The following is a 20,628-nucleotide window of genomic DNA, read 5'->3' on the forward strand; positions in this document are numbered from 1 at the left end:
CTATACACAAGTGTTGTAAAGTTACCACCACCACTCTAGATGAGTATCGTCATCACTATTTATCACTACGGTTGCGTACTACTCGTTATCATGACTCGTTACTCTTTTCATACCTGAATACCTTATTGTCTGACTCGAACTACATTGACGTGAACAATCATTTATACACTTCCCTCGGGGAACGCTTCTTTATAGTTGCACTAATCCTTTCGATTCAATACGAATCACGTTTGAGACGTCGTTACATTTCGTTCATTTTAGATTTTCGCGATTACACGAACTTGAATCTATAGAGTGATGTGGGAATGGAAGTATGAGTTAGCGTAATATAACGACACTCGATCAACGTGGTTATATTACGGTAAGACATACCAAAGTTCTAGTGACGCGTGATGGTGGTTAGACTCGATCAACCTAAACACCACCATGTGCCATGTACATGACTTCATCTTTTCAGGTTTGGACATCCGAAAACTCCGAGAATATTGATAACAACCATACCGGGGACACCCCTTCGACTTTTGTCGAACTATACTTATGCTTCCGAATGAATTACCGATTCCTCTCGACTTCAACCGTATGTTACACGTGTATACTATCTCGTCCTCGCACAGTCTTATTGACTAATTACGATTTACTCGTTATGCTCGCACCGAGGCGGAAACTTCTCTCTCATCACACTCGTACTTCCGGTTCAGGAGGTCCTTATTCTAAATTCTCAATGGAGAGCGACTCTTCACGTTATACTAGTATTCACCTCGAGGGTGAATAGTTCCGACGAACGTTTTTGGAAACTGATAAATCTTTCGCGACGCGAATTTTTTTTGAAAAACTTGTCCTAGCTAACGTTTTCAATTTCTGGCAAACGTGTTCAATATGCCTTAGGGAAATGTACCCCGTTTCGGATCGAGATTCTCGTTTCACTTCTAGATTTTGGAGTACCTTACAAAAAGCCTCGGGACCACGTTTAAACATGGGTACCGCGTATCATCCGCAAACCGACGGACCAAGCAAACATATGATTCAAACCTTGGAAACCGTAATACGAATTTGTATTACTAACTTCAATTTTACTTGAGAAAAGTATTTTCCTTTAGCTTAATCCTCGTACTACAATGATTTTCATTCAAGTTTAACGTCACTCCTTTTGAAACCACATGTGACCGGAAACGTCATTCTCCTTTGTCGAACCAAGTAAACGATGATCAATTCACCGGGGCCGAGGTTATTCATGAGCAACCGAGAAAATTTATTCATATTCAGGTAAAACCCTACGCGACTCGTAATCATCAAGAGCTACGCCGATGTTAGACGTAAACATTTCAAATTCCACGTGGGAAACCGCGTCGCGTTAAGAGTCGCACCTTGGAAAGGTGCAATCCGTTTCGGGAAAACGTAGGAAGCTAAATCCGCGATATTTTGATCCTTTAAATTCTTGGGGTGTTTTGGACCCGTCGCTAGCCGTTTAGACTTTTCCGACTCATTTTGGTCTCCGTTTATCCTACATTCTATGTATCAACTCAAAGACGGGTTTTGCGAAACGAGAACTTGTTATCTCCTTTGATGAACTCACTATCGACGATAAACCTCACTTCCTAGGAGGACCGGTTGAAACCATGAATCATGGAAGCCAAACCTTAAAACAACATATGATCCCGACCGTCAAAATTCGTTGAAATACCCTAGGACGTACTTCTCCCTTATTCGTAGAATTTACAACGCAAGATCTCGAGTAAGATTCAACAACTACTACTTCCAACTAAATTTCGGGACGAAATTTCTTTTGAGGTGTGGATAATGTAACATCCCGCGTTTTTCCGTTAAATTTATTTTAACACCGGCTTTTTCTTTTAAATAATATCTTTCGTATTTAAATTAATAGTTTCCGTGATTAACGTTCATTATATTCCCGCTATTTAATTATAACATCACTCGTCTACTCGAGCGTTTTTTTTAAAATATTCGTTTGGTTAATTCCCGCACCCGCTTTGAAACTTGAGGGACTAAACTTGCCAAGAGGGCAAAGAGATGACTAGGTCAACTAGTCAACCTTCACCCTCCTCCATTCAATCACCTCCACCTCTCTCTCTTTCTCTCTATCAAGAACACACACACAAACACCCAATTCAATCATTCATCATCTAAATTCAATCTTGGAAGCTCACAACAAATCCGATTACATTTTCGTGATCCTCTCTTCATCCTCTACATTTTGATACAAACTTCATCTCGTTTGGGTAACATTTCTAAAACTCTAGATTTCTCTAAATTCGTGTTTTTGACTTGAAATTGTGTTAGTTAGTGTCTATGGCTCGTGTATAACATGAATATATGTTTTGTTTGCTCGATTCGTTGTTTTGAGTAACTAGTTTGAACATTTGAAATGGGTTAGCTTAATCCTTGATTTTTGGATGAGTTAATGTTGTTAGATTGTTAAAGTGCATGTTTTAATTGTGTTACTAGTATCACTAGCTTCGTTTTGATGCGTAGGTTGATTAAGGAAACTCCAAAAACCCGATTAATGATTTTGTGATGTTTGACTAGGGTTTGATAGTTCTTGACATGAACTTTTGGATGCTTAAATGCCATGGAATGTTAATTGTTAGAGTTTAGTAGTAATGTATGCTTCATTACCTTCAAAACGGCATATCGTATGTGTAAATTGGATTCCCGAATCATAAAATACGTTTTACGAACTTGAAACTTTGATTTTGAACGTTTAATGATCATTTGATGAGGTTTTCATTGTTGTTAATGATGGATTTGATTCATTAAATGTGTTTAGTTGTATTCCTCTTTAAATTACCTTTCCAACGATATAAGATACGTGTTTTGAATGTTAACGAGTCAAAAGTTATGATCGTTTGAAGTTGAAATCGTATAAGTGAAAACTGCCCCAGAATTGCTGATACAGCTGCAGATGCGGCGCATCTGCCTCAGATGCGGCGCATCTGAGGCAGACTGCCCAAAAATGTCAATTTTCGCTTAATTCTAAGTATGCTACACACCCCCGATCAACATGAAACTTGGACAACATGCTCATATATGATTTCTAAGCTTAGGAAAATAGTTCGGGACCCGACCCGACCCCGTTGACTTTTTCGTTGACTTTGACCAAGTTTGACTTTTAGTCAAACTTAACAAAACACTTATGCAAACGTTCTAACATGCGTTCATACTTGATTCTTGCATGAAACTTGACAACGTGATTCACTTGCTATACTATTCGAGTCGTAACGAGCCATAGGACTAATTGAACACATTTCACCCGACCTTGTGTCGTAACCGGTTAATTGATACAACTTACTTGTTTAGGTCAAGGCTAAGCAACTTTCATGCATACGTTACTTTGTGAAGTACTTTTATACTCGTGCACTCGAGGTGAGATCATAGTCCCACTTTTTCAACAACTTTTTATACTTTTAAATTGTGGGCTGAGAAACATATACTTTGTTACATTTTGTACTACTTGCTTTTATACTTTGAACACAAGTACGAGGAAAACAAACATTCCACAGCGAGTTAGAACAAAAATCCTCAATTCGATTATCATTAGTTACACTTGCAGGGTGTAAGCGAGAACTTATATTGTGTGGCCATACGGGTTTGACAAACCCTCATTACGGACGGTTCGCTACCGTCTACGGATGAAATATATTTTCGGGAAACAGTGTATGTTCTAACACTATTGTGATGGGGTTCTATGGAAGGAAACGTTAAGTCTTGATAATTGGGTGCTCGCGAACAAACTTTTGGAATGCAAACGATTTGGATAATCAACATATTGGAAATACTAAATCTTGTGGTTCAAAATATAACATTTACTAATACACCTATGATTTCACCAACGTTTTTCGTTGACAGTTTTCTATATGTTTCTCAGGTTCATACATGGCTATTTGATACATGCTTCCGCGTACATTCATACTTGCTTGGGGTCAAGCATACGTGCATACACTCTGATTTCTTGCTTGGAGTCAAGCATACATACATGCATACGCTAGTGATAGCACCTTTGGATTCAAACATATTGTTTACATACTTACGCTATTTATAGCAACTGTGATTTTAAACTAATTATGTCGCAAGATATTCCATTTGTACTTTACTACTTTTGTAAACTTAAACTTGTTGTCGATCCGTTTGGTGAACTAAACTTTGCAAGTCATGCACGTTTCAAATGAATGCGACATAATTTTGGTCAAACACGTCTCATATAGGGACTATGACCACGCAACGGGACCTAAGTAGCGGCGCCGTCAATAACGGTTTTGGTCGGGTCGTTACAAGTTCATGGATGTATTGTGACTTCAATCCCCAGAAAATAAGACAAGTTACCCATATCTTTAACAGCAAATGAGCGGCTAAGACTTAGTACCACCCTATCTATTTCCTTTGCATCGTTCCCTGTTAAAATAATATCATCAACATATACAAGCATGTATAGAAGAGTGTTCCCATTAGAGTAGATAAACAGGGAAGTATCCGTTTTTGATCCATGAAATCCAAAAGATTGAAGTGCCGTAGAGAGTCGATGAAACCTCTAGGTGCTTGCTTTAATCCATATAAGGCTTTGTGAAGGAGGCACACATGATTTGGTTTAGCTGAATTAATAAATCCCGGTGGTTGTTGTAGATAAACAGTTTCCTGCAGATCACCATGTAAAAAGGCATTTTGTACATCAAGTTGCCTGAGTGACCATTTCTGAGACACGGCCAAAGAGAGAACAACATGAATAGTTGTTGATTTTACAACTGGGCTAAATGTTTCCTGATAGTCGATGCCTGGTTGTTGTCGAAACCCTTTGGCAACTAAACGTGCTTTGTAGCGTTGTACTGCCCCTGTTTGATCCCGTTTTAATTTGTATACCCACTTACAATCAACCACATTTGAGTTTGGAACACGGGGTACTAGTGACCAAGTACCATTTCGCACCAACACTGAATACTCTTCGGTCATGGCTTTACGCCATTGAGGATCCTTGTTAGCAATGGTAAAGTTCTTCGGTTCTGTTTCAGACAAGGGACCTCTTGTATGATAGGAGGTGGCATTATGTTGGTAGATGTGTTTAGGATTGGGGCGAAGATTGGCTGGTCGAGAACGAGGAGGTGGCTCAGTGTTGATGGAAGGGGTCGTATTAGTAGTCTGAGGTAGCTGGTTGTGACTTTGCTGAGGTGGTGATGAGGAGGGTTTTGAGCGACGATGATATGTGTGAATGATAGGTGGTTTGATCGTGCCGTGTCCAAGCGGTGGAGTGGTGGTATTTTTTGGTTCTGGTTGGACACACCGAGTCTTAGGAGCTGTGGAAGATGAATCTTTAGGTTGTGAGGATGGATGTGGATATTTAGAGATGTAGGGATTTACTGGATGTGTAGGATTGGTTGTATCAGATTGTTTAAAAGGAAAGGATTGTTCATTGAAGCGAACATGACGGGCTACATAAATATGATCCGATTTGGGGTCGAAACATCGATAGCCATGATGCGCGGTACTGTAACCAAGAAATACACAAGGTGTTGATCGAAAATCCATTTTGTGATTATTGTATGAATGAAGATGGGGGTAGCATTGGCACCCAAAAACCCGAAGAAATGAAAAATCAGGTTTATGTTTGAACACATGTTCAAAGGGTGAGGTTGTTGAGTTTGTTCTGGATGGCATTCGATTGATAAGATACACTGCAGTGCCAAAAGCAAAATACCAAAAACGTTGTGGTACATGTGATTGAGCGAGTAAAGTAAGACCGGTTTCAACAACATGTCGATGTCGTCTTTCAACCAAACCATTTTGTTCACTTGTATGAGGAGCATTCGTATATGAGCATCATTAGAGACCCAATTAAGGTAATTGGGGTTTTGTGGTTGAGACTGTGTTTCTTCATCTTTTTCTGGTGATTGGACCGAGTATGAGACATTTTTAGGTGGACAAGGGATTGTGCCATCAATATAGTCAAACAATTTGTTGGTGACGAAGAACGGTTGAACCATTGTTTTCCAGTAACCATAGTTCGTGGGTAAGGTGAAACCAAATTTGTGAGAGTTGTGTGCGGCTTTCTCTGTTGTAGTAAAGATAGCTAGTAGTACCATTTTCAGAAATATAAAAAAGATACAGTAGATATACAGTAACAATATATATTTTTTTTTTCGTGTTTTTTTTTGTTTTTTTTTTCGATTTTTTTTTTGTTTTTTTTTTTCGTACTTTTTTTTTTTTGCTGAAAAGAAAATAAATAAAAATAAAATGTATAATAATAGTAGTGGGGTTAGTCAAAAGGAGGTGTGGTGGGAGAGAGAATAAAAAGCAAAGGCAGTTCACTTTGTTTTTTTTTTATTTTACACTGCTTTCATTTTTACTCTCTTTCCAAAAAAAAAAAACTGAAACCAAAAGGAAGAAAAACCAGCGGTGAATAGTGGATCCGTCGGTGAATAGTGGCGGCCGGCGGTGGTGAATAGTGGCGGCCGGCAGTGAATAGTGACCAAAAACTTTGAAATTTTCAGGGTTAGATCGGAATTTGATTCCGAAGTGAATGGTGTAGACGTTTCTCCTAATTTTTCTTGGATCGGTATAGATCGAAAAAGGAATTCGAAAAGTTTCGGCACCTGTGGTGGCGCGTGGCGACGCGTGTATGATGGGTTTGGGCTGAAATTTGTTTGCGTGTGTTCGGAGATTAATTCCGCATCTAGTGTTAGTCTTGGTTGATTAGTGCTTTGAGTGACGGTGATTTTGTGGGTTGAGCGGATTTAGTTGTTATGACCTGAAAAACTTGTTTCTGATGTGAACGTTCCAACAACGCTGCATTCACAGAGCATACTTTAAGTTTTAAAGGTCAGTTTTTTTTTTTTTTTTTGAATTGTTGCCGGAATAGTAGCTGCCGGTTTTGTGACCGGAATAGTGGCTGCCAGAATTGTTGCCGGACTTAGGCCTTTACAGCTCTTGATACCATATTGAATGATATAATAGAGGAAGAGAGATATTGAATTGAACTTGTATGTACTATATTATCAGTACATAAGCCTCCATTATATAGGAGTAACAATTACATAATATATCCCTACACTATAGTAATAACATAGCCTTATACAATTATATTTGTCTAATATGTAAACTTGACAACAGATGGAAATTTTGACTCGGTTACTTTCGAGTGGGCGAATTGCGTTAATGTCGAGTGGGCTAATTTTGAACCCTGATTGAAGAAGTTGTAGTCATTTGAAGTGGATGCTTCAATATAAATTGAGGCCTTTTATATGGAAACGGGGTAATAGCATGCGTTGTTGTGGGTATTTATAGTATTAGGTTTTAACCGAGTGAGTCACGTGTATCTAGAAAGAAAAATTACATATGCTTCTAAAGAATACAACCAATGTATCCAGTATCCTACCTATTCTACTAAACATTACACGAACAAGAAAATAAATGATATTGAGCGTGTTATCTTTTGCAGTTCTACATGTTATGTTTTCATTGTTTGTTTTGTTTCATACAATGACATAAATTTGGATTTTTTACTGCATTTTTAGTTGTGGAAAACATGACCCAGTAATGTGGGTTTTTTTTATTTGTAGTCCTAACTTGACTAATTTATAGAGTTTTATCCTAAATGATTATAAGCAAGTCGAATGTATTTCTTACATATATGTTGCAATGTGACGCATGTGGTACCATGATAATATCAAACTTTTTAAGTTATGTTTCGTACAGTCGGTTGTATAAGTTGTTATTAATGGACGACATTAATGCTTCACTTTTTCAAATTAGTTTTTATCAGTAAGACAGTGTGACTAATTCTAGGCATTATCTAACTTCCTAGGAAGTTGTAGTTTGAAATAAGATTGTGTATGGCTTTTAGGTTGATGATATAAAACTTACTACCTCGCAATTCTATAGGTGATAAATGGTATGCCCGATTGAAGGCATTTTAAAGTGTATTTCAATAAATTGCTCTTCAGGTTTTGCTTGTCGTGACCTAAGTTTTGGCTATGAAATTTATGTTGTAAATATCTGGAAGCTAACATACATTTTATTATGTCAACCTTAGGTAAGATGCTTATCATTGATGTAGTTAGTGTACTTTCTATGTTTAGTGCCTCCTAATTTGACATAAATTTAAAATCATATTATTAGTCAAATTATATAATTTTCGTTATTTATTCGTTATTATATAAATAGCTTTATACAAATAGCTTTATATTGATAGCTTTATATAAATAACGTTAGTATTAGTCAAATTATATAATTTGACATCAATTCGTTATTATATATACATACCTTTATGTTGTTTGAATTTGGCGGTCTACTATAAGTAGTTTTTTATATTTACCAAAACTATTAATACTTGATGTATGTTTACTGTCATTTTGACTTTAGCTATTTTAATTTTATTTTGAACGACGATTTTTTTGGCATCAGTATATCATTTATTTCAACGACCCTCATCATTTGCATGTAATACACACGTGCGGGCGGAAACCCGAACCCGATCGACGGTACCCAGGAACACACTCATTCGGGCAGTGGTCCGGGTAGAGGTCTGTGAACGAATCCGGTAAAACCTCCATATAGGGTCAATATATACCACCATTATTGGTGTTCAATTGATTTAAAGAAAATCATGTCATCCCTAAGGATCGAACCCATGACCTCTCTCTATCCCATGACAAAAGAGGTTATATGACAAAAGAGGTTATCTTATGAATGTTTATTGCTCTACGTATTAATTCTCACTTATTTACATGTGTGCATGATAAAGACGTTAATGATATGTGTAGCACACCCATTCATTCGACCGCGCGATGCTGCGGTGTGCTTGTTGAAATGTCCCGTTCTTATTGACTAAAAACGTTCCATATTAATTGATTTCGTTGCGAGGTTTTGACCTCTATATGAGACGCTTTTCAAAGACTGCATTCATTTTTAAAACAAACCATAACCTTTATTTCATAGATAAAGGTTTTAAAAAGCTTTACGTAGATTATCAAATAATGATAATCTAAAATATCCTGTTTACACACGACCATTACATAATGGTTTACAATACAAATATGTTACAACAAAATAAGTTTCTTGAATGCAGTTTTTACACAATATCATACAAGCATGGACTCCAAATCTCGTCCTTATTTAAGTATGCGACAGCGGAAGCTCTTAATAATCACCTGAGAATAAACATGCTTAAAACGTCAACAAAAATGTTGGTGAGTTATAGGTTTAACCTATATATATCAAATCATAATAATAGACCACAAGATTTCATATTTCAATACACATCCCATACATAGAGATAAAAATCATTCATATGGTGAACACCTGGTAACCGACATTAACAAGATGCATATATAAGAATATCCCCATCATTCCGGGACACCCTTCGGATATGATATAAATTTCGAAGTACTAAAGCATCCAGTACTTTGGATGGGGTTTGTTAGGCCCAATAGATCTATCTTTAGGATTCGCGTCAATTAGGGTGTCTGTTCCCTAATTCATAGATTACCAGACTTAATAAAAAGGGGCATATTCGATTTCGATAATTCAACCATAGAATGTAGTTTCACGTACTTGTGTCTATTTTGTAAATCATTTATAAAACCTGCATGTATTTTCATCCCAAAAATATTAGATTTTAAAAGTGGGACTATAACTCACTTTCACAGATTTTTACTTCGTCGGGAAGTAAGACTTGGCCACTGGTTGATTCACGAACCTATAACAATATATACATATATATCAAAGTATGTTCAAAATATATTTACAACACTTTTAATATATTTTGATGTTTTAAGTTTATTAAGTCAGCTGTCCTCGTTAGTAACCTATAACTAGTTGTCCACAGTTAGATGTACAGAAATAAATCGATAAATATTATCTTGAATCAATCCACGACCCAGTGTATACGTATCTCAGTATTGATCACAACTCAAACTATATATATTTTGGAATCAACCTCAACCCTGTATAGCTAACTCCAACATTCACATATAGAGTGTCTATGGTTGTTCCGAAATATATATAGATGTGTCGACATGATAGGTCGAAACATTGTATACGTGTCTATGGTATCTCAAGATTACATAATATACAATACAAGTTGATTAAGTTATGGTTAGAATAGATTTGTTACCAATTTTCACGTAGCTAAAATGAGAAAAATTATCCAATCTTGTTTTACCCATAACTTCTTCATTTTAAATCCGTTTTGAGTGAATCAAATTGCTATGGTTTCATATTGAACTCTATTTTATGAATCTAAACAGAAAACTATAGGTTTATAGTCGGAAAAATAAGTTACAAGTCGTTTTTGTAAAGTTAGTCATTTCAGTCGAAAGAACGACGTCTAGATGACCATTTTAGAAAACATACTTCCACTTTGAGTTTAACCATAATTTTTGGATATAGTTTCATGTTCATAATAAAAATCATTTTCCCAGAATAACAACTTTTAAATCAAAGTTTATCATAGTTTTTAATTAACTAACCCAAAACAGCCCGCGGTGTTACTACGACGGCGTAAATCCGGTTTTACGGTGTTTTTCGTGTTTCCAGGTTTTAAATCATTAAGTTAGCATATCATATAGATATAGAACATGTGTTTAGTTGATTTTAAAAGTCAAGTTAGAAGGATTAACTTTTATTTGCGAACAAGTTTAGAATTAACTAAACTATGTTCTAGTGATTACAAGTTTAAACCTTCGAATAAGATAGCTATATATGTATGAATCGAATGATGTTATGAACATCATTACTACCTTAAGTTCCTTGGATAAACCTACTGGAAAAGAGAAAAGTGGATCTAGCTTCAATGGATCCTTGGATGGCTCGAAGTTCTTGAAGCAGAATCATGACACGAAAACAAGTTCAAGTAAGATCATCACTTGAAATAAGATTGTTATAGTTATAGAAATTGAACCAAAGTTTGAATATGATTATTACCTTGTATTAGAATGATAACCTACTGTAAGAAACAAAGATTTCTTGAGGTTGGATGATCACCTTACAAGATTGGAAGTGAGCTAGCAAACTTGAAAGTATTCTTGATTTTATGAAACTAGAACTTTTGGAATTTATGAAGAACACTTAGAACTTGAAGATAGAACTTGAGAGAGATCAATTAGATGAAGAAAATTGAAGAATGAAAGTGTTTGTAGGTGTTTTTGGTCGTTGGTGTATGGATTAGATATAAAGGATATGTAATTTTGTTTTCATGTAAATAAGTCATGAATGATTACTCATATTTTTGTAATTTTATGAGATATTTCATGCTAGTTGCCAAATGATGGTTCCCACATGTGTTAGGTGACTCACATGGGCTGCTAAGAGCTGATCATTAGAGTGTATATACCAATAGTACATACATCTAAAAGCTGTGTATTGTACGAGTACGAATACGGGTGCATACGAGTAGAATTGTTGATGAAACTGAACGAGGATGTAATTGTAAGCATTTTTGTTAAGTAGAAGTATTTTGATAAGTGTATTGAAGTCTTTCAAAAGTGTATAAATACATATTAAAACACTACATGTATATACATTTTAACTGAGTCGTTAAGTCATCGTTAGTCGTTACATGTAAGTGTTGTTTTGAAACCTTTAGGTTAACGATCTTGTTAAATGTTGTTAACCCAATGTTTATAATATCAAATGAGATTTTAAATTATTATATTATCATGATATTATCATGTATGAATATCTCTTAATATGATATATATATACATTAAATGTCTTTACAACGATAATCGTTACATATATGTCTCGTTTAAAAATCATTAAGTTAGTAGTCTTGTTTTTACATATGTAGTTCATTGTTAATATACTTTATGATATGTTTTCTTATCATAGTATCATGTTAACTATATATATATATCCATATATATGTCATCATATAGTTTTTACAAGTTTTAACGTTCGTGAATCACCGATCAACTTGGGTGGTCAATTGTCTATATGAAACATATTTCAATTAATCAAGTCTTAACAAGTTTGATTGCTTAACATGTTAGAAACATTTAATCATGTAAATATCAATCTCAATTAATATATATAAACATGGAAAAGTTCGGGTCACTACAGTACCTACCCGTTAAATAAATTTCGTCCCGAAATTTTAAGATGTTGAAGGTGTTGACGAATCTTCTGGAAATAGATGCGGGTATTTCTTCTTCATCTGATCTTCACACTCCCAGGTGAACTCGGGTCCTCTACGAGCATTCCATCGAACCTTAACAATTGGTATCTTGTTTTGCTTAAGTCTTTTAACCTCACGATCCATTATTTCGACGGGTTCTTCGATGAATTGAAGTTTTTCGTTGATTTGGATTTCATCTAACGGAATAGTGAGATCTTCTTTAGCAAAACATTTCTTTAAATTCGAGACGTGGAAAGTGTTATGTACAGCCGCGAGTTGTTGAGGTAACTCTAGTCGGTAAGCTACTGGTCCGACACGATCAATAATCTTGAATGGTCCAATATACCTTGGATTTAATTTCCCTCGTTTACCAAATCGAACAACGCCTTTCCAAGGTGCAACTTTAAGCATGACCATCTCTCCAATTTCAAATTCTATATCTTTTCTTTTAATGTCAGCGTAGCTCTTTTGTCGACTTTGGGCGGTTTTCAACCGTTGTTGAATTTGGATGATCTTCTCGGTAGTTTCTTGTATAATCTCCGGACCCGTAATCTGTCTATCCCCCACTTCACTCCAACAAATCGGAGACCTGCACTTTCTACCATAAAGTGCTTCAAACGGCGCCATCTCAATGCTTGAATGGTAGCTGTTGTTGTAGAAAAATTCTGCTAACGGTAGATGTCGATCCCAACTGTTTCCGAAATCAATAACACATGCTCGTAGCATGTCTTCAAGCGTTTGTATCGTCCTTTCGCTCTGCCCATCAGTTTGTGGATGATAGGCAGTACTCATGTCTAGACGAGTTCCTAATGCTTGCTGTAATGTCTGCCAGAATCTTGAAATAAATCTGCCATCCCTATCAGAGATAATAGAGATTGGTATTCCATGTCTGGAGACGACTTCCTTCAAATACAGTCGTGCTAACTTCTCCATCTTGTCATCTTCTCTTATTGATAGGAAGTGTGCTGATTTGGTGAGACGATCAACTATTACCCAAATAGTATCAAAACCACTTGCAGTCCTTGGCAATTTAGTGATGAAATCCATGGTAATGTTTTCCCATTTCCATTCCGGGATTTCGGGTTGTTGAAGTAGACCTGATGGTTTCTGATGCTCAGCTTTGACCTTAGAACACGTCAAACATTCTCCTACGTATTTAGCAACATCGGCTTTCATACCCGGCCACCAAAAATGTTTCTTGAGATCCTTGTACATCTTCCCCGTTCCAGGATGTATTGAGTATCTGGTTTTATGAGCTTCTCTAAGTACCATTTCTCTCATATCTCCAAATTTTGGTACCCAAATCCTTTTAGCCCTATACCGGGTTCCGTCTTCCCGAATATTAAGATGCTTCTCCGATCCTTTGGGTATTTCATCCTTTAAATTTCCCTCTTTTAAAACTCCTTGTTGCGCCTCCTTTATTTGAGTAGTAATGTTATTATGAATCATTATATTCATAGATTTTACTCGAATGGGTTCTCTGTCCTTCCTGCTCAAGGCATCGGCTACCACATTTGCCTTCCCCGGGTGGTAACGAATCTCAAAGTCGTAATCATTCAATAATTCAATCCACCTACGCTGCCTCATATTCAGTTGTTTCTGATTAAATATGTGTTGAAGACTTTTGTGGTCGGTATATATAATACTTTTGACCCCATATAAGTAGTGCCTCCAAGTCTTTAATGCAAAAACAACCGCGCCTAATTCCAAATCATGCGTCGTATAATTTTGTTCGTGAATCTTCAATTGTCTAGACGCATAAGCAATCACCTTCGTTCGTTGCATTAATACACAACCGAGACCTTGCTTTGATGCATCACAATAAATCACAAAATCATCATTCCCTTCAGGCAATGACAATATAGGTGCCGTAGTTAGCTTTTTCTTCAATAACTGAAACGCTTTCTCTTGTTCATCATTCCATTCAAATTTCTTCCCTTTATGCGTTAATGCAGTCAAGGGTTTTGCTATTCTGGAAAAGTCTTGGATGAACCTTCTGTAGTAACCAGCTAGTCCTAAAAACTGGCGTATGTGTTTCGGAGTTTTCGGGGTTTCCCACTTTTCAACAGTTTCTATCTTTGCCGGATCCACCTTAATACCTTCTTTGTTCACTATGTGACCGAGGAATTGAACTTCTTCCAACCAAAATGCACACTTTGAAAACTTAGCGTACAATTCTTCCTTCCTCAATACTTCTAACACCTTTCTCAAATGTTCACTGTGTTCTTGGTCATTCTTTGAGTAAATAAGTATGTCATCAATGAAAACAATGACAAACTTGTCAAGGTATGGTCCACACACTCGGTTCATAAGGTCCATGAACACAGCTGGTGCATTAGTTAAACCAAACGGCATGACCATAAACTCGTAATGACCGTAACGTGTTCTGAAAGCAGTCTTTGGAATATCATCTTCTTTCACCCGCATTTGATGATACCCGGAACGTAAGTCAATCTTTGAATAAACAGACGAGCCTTGTAGTTGATCAAATAAGTCGTCGATTCTCGGTAGTGGGTAGCGGTTCTTGATGGTAAGTTTGTTCAACTCTCGGTAGTCGATGCACAACCTGAATGTACCATCTTTCTTCTTGACAAACAAAACAGGAGCTCCCCACGGTGATGTGCTTGGTCGAATGAAACCACGCTCTAAAAGTTCTTGTAATTGGCTTTGTAGTTCTTTCATCTCGCTGGGTGCGAGTCTGTAAGGAGCACGAGCTATTGGTGCAGCTCCTGGTACAAGATCTATTTGAAATTCAACGGATCGATGTGGGGGTAATCCCGGTAATTCTTTCGGAAATACATCAGGAAATTCTTTTGCGACGGGAACATCATTGATGCTCTTTTCTTCAGTTTGTACTTTCTCGACGTGTGCTAGAACAGCATAGCAACCTTTTCTTATTAGTTTTTGTGCTTTCAAATTACTAATAAGATGTAGCTTCGTGTTGCCCTTTTCTCCGTACACCATTAAGGGTTTTCCTTTTTCTCGTATAATGCGAATTGCATTTTTGTAACAAACGATCTCCGCTTTCACTTCTTTCAACCAGTCCATACCGATTATCACATCAAAACTCCCTAACTCTACTGGTATCAAATCAATCTTAAATGTTTCGCTAACCAGTTTAATTTCTCGATTCCGACATATATTATCTGCTGAAATTAATTTACCATTTGCTAATTCGAGTAAAAATTTACTATCCAAAGGCGTCAATGGACAACTTAATTTAGCACAAAAATCTCTACTCATATAGCTTCTATCCGCACCCGAATCAAATAAAACGTAAGCAGATTTATTGTCAATAAGAAACGTACCCGTAACAAGCTCCGGGTCTTCCTGTGCCTCTACCGCATTAATATTGAAAACTCTTCCACGGCCTTGTCCATTCATGTTCTCCTGGTTCAGGCAATTTCTAATAATGTGGCCTGGTTTTCCACATTTATAACAAACTACATTGGCATAACTTGCTCCGACACTACTTGCTCCGCCATTACTCGTTCCGACACCATTTGTTCCTTTCGTTCTATTAACCCCTGGTCCGTAGACCTCACACTTCACCGCGCTATGACGATTTCTTTTACACTTGTTGCAAAATTTGGTGCAGAACCCCGAGTGATTCTTTTCAAACCTTTGGCATAGCTGCTTCTGATTGTTGTTGTTGTTGCGGTTATTATTGTTGTTAGGATGATTGTTGTAGTTGCTGTTGTTGTTGTTGTTGTTGTTGGGCCGTTTGTTGTAGTTGCGATTGATGTTGCGATTGTTGGGATAATTGTTGCGATTATTGTTGTAATTGCTGTTGTTGTTGTATTGGTGATTCTTATCACCGTTTTCCTCCCACTTTCTTTTGACTTGCTTCACATTGGCCTCTTCAGCAGTCTGTTCTTTAATTCTTTCTTCAATCTGGTTCACTAGTTTGTGAGCCATTCTACATGCCTGTTGTATGGAGGCGGGCTCGTGTGAACTTATATCTTCTTGGATTCTTTCCGGTAATCCTTTCACAAACGCGTCGATCTTCTCTTCCTCATCTTCGAATGCTCCCGGACACAATAGGCACAATTCTGTGAATCGTCTTTCGTACGTGGTAATATCAAATCCTTGGGTTCGTAACCCTCTAAGTTCTGTCTTGAGCTTATTGACCTCGGTTCTGGGACGGTACTTCTCGTTCATCAAGTGCTTGAATGCTGACCACGGTAGTGCGTACGCATCATCTTGTCCCACTTGCTCTAAATAGGTATTCCACCATGTTAACGCAGAACCTGTGAAGGTATGCGTAGCGTACTTCACTTTGTCCTCTTCAGTACACTTACTTATGGCAAACACCGATTCAACCTTCTCGGTCCACCGTTTCAATCCGATCGGTCCTTCGGTTCCATCAAATTCCAAAGGTTTGCAGGCACTGAATTCTTTGTAGGTGCATCCTACACGATTTCCTGTACTGCTAGATCCAAGGTTATTGTTGGTATGTAGCGCAGCCTGTACTGCGGCTATGTTTGAAGCTAGAAAAGTACGGAATTCCTCTTCATTCATATTCACGGTGTGTCGAGTAGTCGGTGCCATTTCCTTCAAAATAGTTAAATGGAACAAGTTAATCATACAGAATATTAAGAGTAGTTAATAGTATTTCGTAGCATAATATGAACTCATTTATAAAAGCTTTTTCTTCATATTAGCGTTTTATAAGTTTAAATTCGGGTAGTACCTACCCGTTAAGTTCATACTTAGTAGCTAATATACAATTCAACTACTACAATTCTATATGAAAAACTGATTATAATAATATTTCGCGTTCAAACTTTTATACAATATTTTACAAACTTACAATACCGCTTATTTTACATAAAGCATGAAATATAGCACACAATAACTTTGATACAAGATAGTTGTGAAGACAATTCTAGCTAGTACACAAGTCGTTCAGCAAAGGCAATAAAGACACGTAATTCATACGTCCAGAAACAAGTCATGCATTCTGGTTTTACTAGGACTACTTCCCATCCTTGGTCTTGTGCAACATAACCGTTATGGCCGTTGATAAGACAGCGTGTTGTATCGTCATCAAAGGGACGAGGGTTACGTAATGTCCAACAGTCCCGTAATAATCTAAAAACCTCATTTCTTACCCCAATTACCGACTCCGTCACTTGTGGAAACGTTTTGTTTAATAGTTGTAGCCCGATGTTCTTGTTCTCACTTTGGTGAGAAGCGAACATTACTAATCCGTAAGCATAACATGCTTCTTTATGTTGCATGTTAGCCGCTTTTTCTAAATCACGAAGTCCAATATTCGGATATATTGAGTCAAAATAATTTCTTAACCCGTTGCGTAAAATAGCATTTGGGTTCCCCGCAATATATGCGTCAAAGTAAACACATCGTAACTTATGGGTTTCCCAATGTGATATCCCCCATCTTTCAAACGAAAGTCTCTTATAAACCAAGACATTCTTGGAACGTTCTTCGAATGTCTTACAAACTGATCTCGCCTTAAATAGTTGTGCCGAAGAATTCTGGCCGACTCTAGACAAGATTTCATCAATCATGTCTCCGGGTAGGTCTCTTAAAATATTGGGTTGTCTATCCATTTTGTGTTTTTAAACTGTAAAATAGACAAGAGTTAGATTCATAAAAAAAATACTTATTAATACAAGCAATTTTTACATATATCATAAAGCATAAGAACACTATATTACATATATTACACCACACGAATACAACTATCTTATTCCGACTCGCTCGTTTCTTCTTCTTCGGTTTTGGTTCGTTTTGCCAAGTTTCTAGGGATATATGATGTTCCCCTAATACGAGCCGTCGTTGTCCACATTGGTTTAGAAAAACCTGGTGGTTTAGAGGTTCCCGGGTCATTGTTACAACTTAAGGACTTCGGGGGTTGACGATACATATAAAGTTCATCGGAGTTGGAATTAGATTTCTCTATTTTTATGCCCTTTCCCTTATTATTTTCTTTTGCCTTTTTAAATTCAGTTAGGGTAATTTCTATAACATCATCGGAATTCTCGTCGGAATCCGATTTATCGGAGAATTGGTAATCCTCCCAATATTTTGCTTCCTTGGCGGAAACACCATTGACCATAATTAACTTTGGTCGGTTGGTTGAGGATTTTCTTTTACTTAACCGTTTTATTATTTCCCCCACCGGTTCTATTTCTTCATCCGGTTCTGATTCTTCTTCCGGTTCCGATTCTTCTTCCGGTTCCGACTCTTCTTCCGGTTCCTCTTCGGGAACTTGTGAATCAGTCCACAAATCATTCCAATTTACATTTGACTCTTCATTATTATTAGGTGAGTCAATGGGACTTGTTCTAGAGGTAGACATCTATCACATAATATCAAACACGTTAAGAGATTAATATATCACATAATATTCATATGTTAAAAATATATAGTTTCCAACAAAAATGTTAAGCAATCATTTTTAAAGAAAACACGGTCGAAGTCCAGACTCACTAATGCATCCTAACAAACTCGATAAGACACACTAATGCAAATTTTCTGGTTCTCTAAGACCAACGCTCGGATACCAACTGAAATGTCCCGTTCTTATTGACTAAAAACGTTCCATATTAATTGATTTCGTTGCGAGGTTTTGACCTCTATATGAGACGTTTTTCAAAGACTGCATTCATTTTTAAAACAAACCATAACCTTTATTTCATAGATAAAGGTTTTAAAAAGCTTTACGTAGATTATCAAATAATGATAATCTAAAATATCCTGTTTACACACGACCATTACATAATGGTTTACAATACAAATATGTTACAACAAAATAAGTTTCTTGAATGCAGTTTTTACACAATATCATACAAGCATGGACTCCAAATATCGTCCTTATTTAAGTATGCGACAGCGGAAGCTCTTAATAATCACCTGAGAATAAACATGCTTAAAACGTCAACAAAAATGTTGGTGAGTTATAGGTTTAACCTATATATATCAAATCATAATAATAGACCACAAGATTTCATATTTCAATACACATCCCATACATAGAGATAAAAATCATTCATATGGTGAACACCTGGTAACCGACATTAACAAGATGCATATATAAGAATATCCCCATCATTTCGGGACACCCTTCGGATATGATATAAATTTCGAAGTACTAAAGCATCCAGTACTTTGGATGGGGTTTGTTAGGCCCAATAGATCTATTTTAGGATTCGCGTCAATTAGGGTGTCTGTTCCCTAATTCATAGATTACCAGACTTAATAAAAAGGGGCATATTCGATTTCGATAATTCAACCATAGAATGTAGTTTCACGTACTTGTGTCTATTTTGTAAATCATTTATAAAACCTGCATGTATTCTCATCCCAAAAATATTAGATTTTAAAAGTGGGACTATAACTCACTTTCACAGATTTTTACTTCGTCGGGAAGTAAGACTTGGCCACTGGTTGATTCACGAACCTATAACAATATATACATATATATCAAAGTATGTTCAAAATATATTTACAACACTTTTAATATATTTTGATGTTTTAAGTTTATTAAGTCAGCTGTCCTCGTTAGTAACCTACAACTAGTTGTCCACAGTTAGATGTACAGAAATAAATCGATAAATATTATCTTGAATCAATCCACGACCCAGTGTATACGTATCTCAGTATTGATCACAACTCAAACTATATATATTTTGGAATCAACCTCAACCCTGTATAGCTAACTCCAACATTCACATATAGAGTGTCTATGGTTGTTCCGAAATATATATAGATGTGTCGACATGATAGGTCGAAACATTGTATACGTGTCTATGGTATCTCAAGATTACATAATATACAATACAAGTTGATTAAGTTATGGTTAGAATAGATTTGTTACCAATTTTCACGTAGCTAAAATGAGAAAAATTATCCAATCTTGTTTTACCCATAACTTCTTCATTTTAAATCCGTTTTGAGTGAATCAAATTGCTATGGTTTCATATTGAACTCTATTTTATGAATCTAAACAGAAAACTATAGGTTTATAGTCGGAAAAATAAGTTACAAGTCGTTTTTGTAAAGTTAGTCATTTCAGTCGAAAGAACGACGTCTAGATGACCATTTTAGAAAACATACTTCCACTTTGAGTTTAACCATAATTTTTGGATATAGTTTCATGTTCATAATAAAAATCATTTTCCCAGAATAACAACTTTTAAATCAAAGTTTATCATAGTTTTTAATTAACTAACCCAAAACAGCCCGCGGTGTTACTACGACGGCGTAAATCCGGTTTTACGGTGTTTTTCGTGTTTCCAGGTTTTAAATCATTAAGTTAGCATATCATATAGATATAGAACATGTGTTTAGTTGATTTTAAAAGTCAAGTTAGAAGGATTAACTTTTATTTGCGAACAAGTTTAGAATTAACTAAACTTTGTTCTAGTGATTACAAGTTTAAACCTTCGAATAAGATAGCTATATATGTATGAATCGAATGATGTTATGAATATCATTACTACCTTAAGTTCCTTGGATAAACCTACTGGAAAAGAGAAAAG

Source organism: Rutidosis leptorrhynchoides, chromosome 2 (assembly GCF_046630445.1).
Source record: "Rutidosis leptorrhynchoides isolate AG116_Rl617_1_P2 chromosome 2, CSIRO_AGI_Rlap_v1, whole genome shotgun sequence".
Lineage (NCBI taxonomy): Eukaryota > Viridiplantae > Streptophyta > Magnoliopsida > Asterales > Asteraceae > Rutidosis > Rutidosis leptorrhynchoides.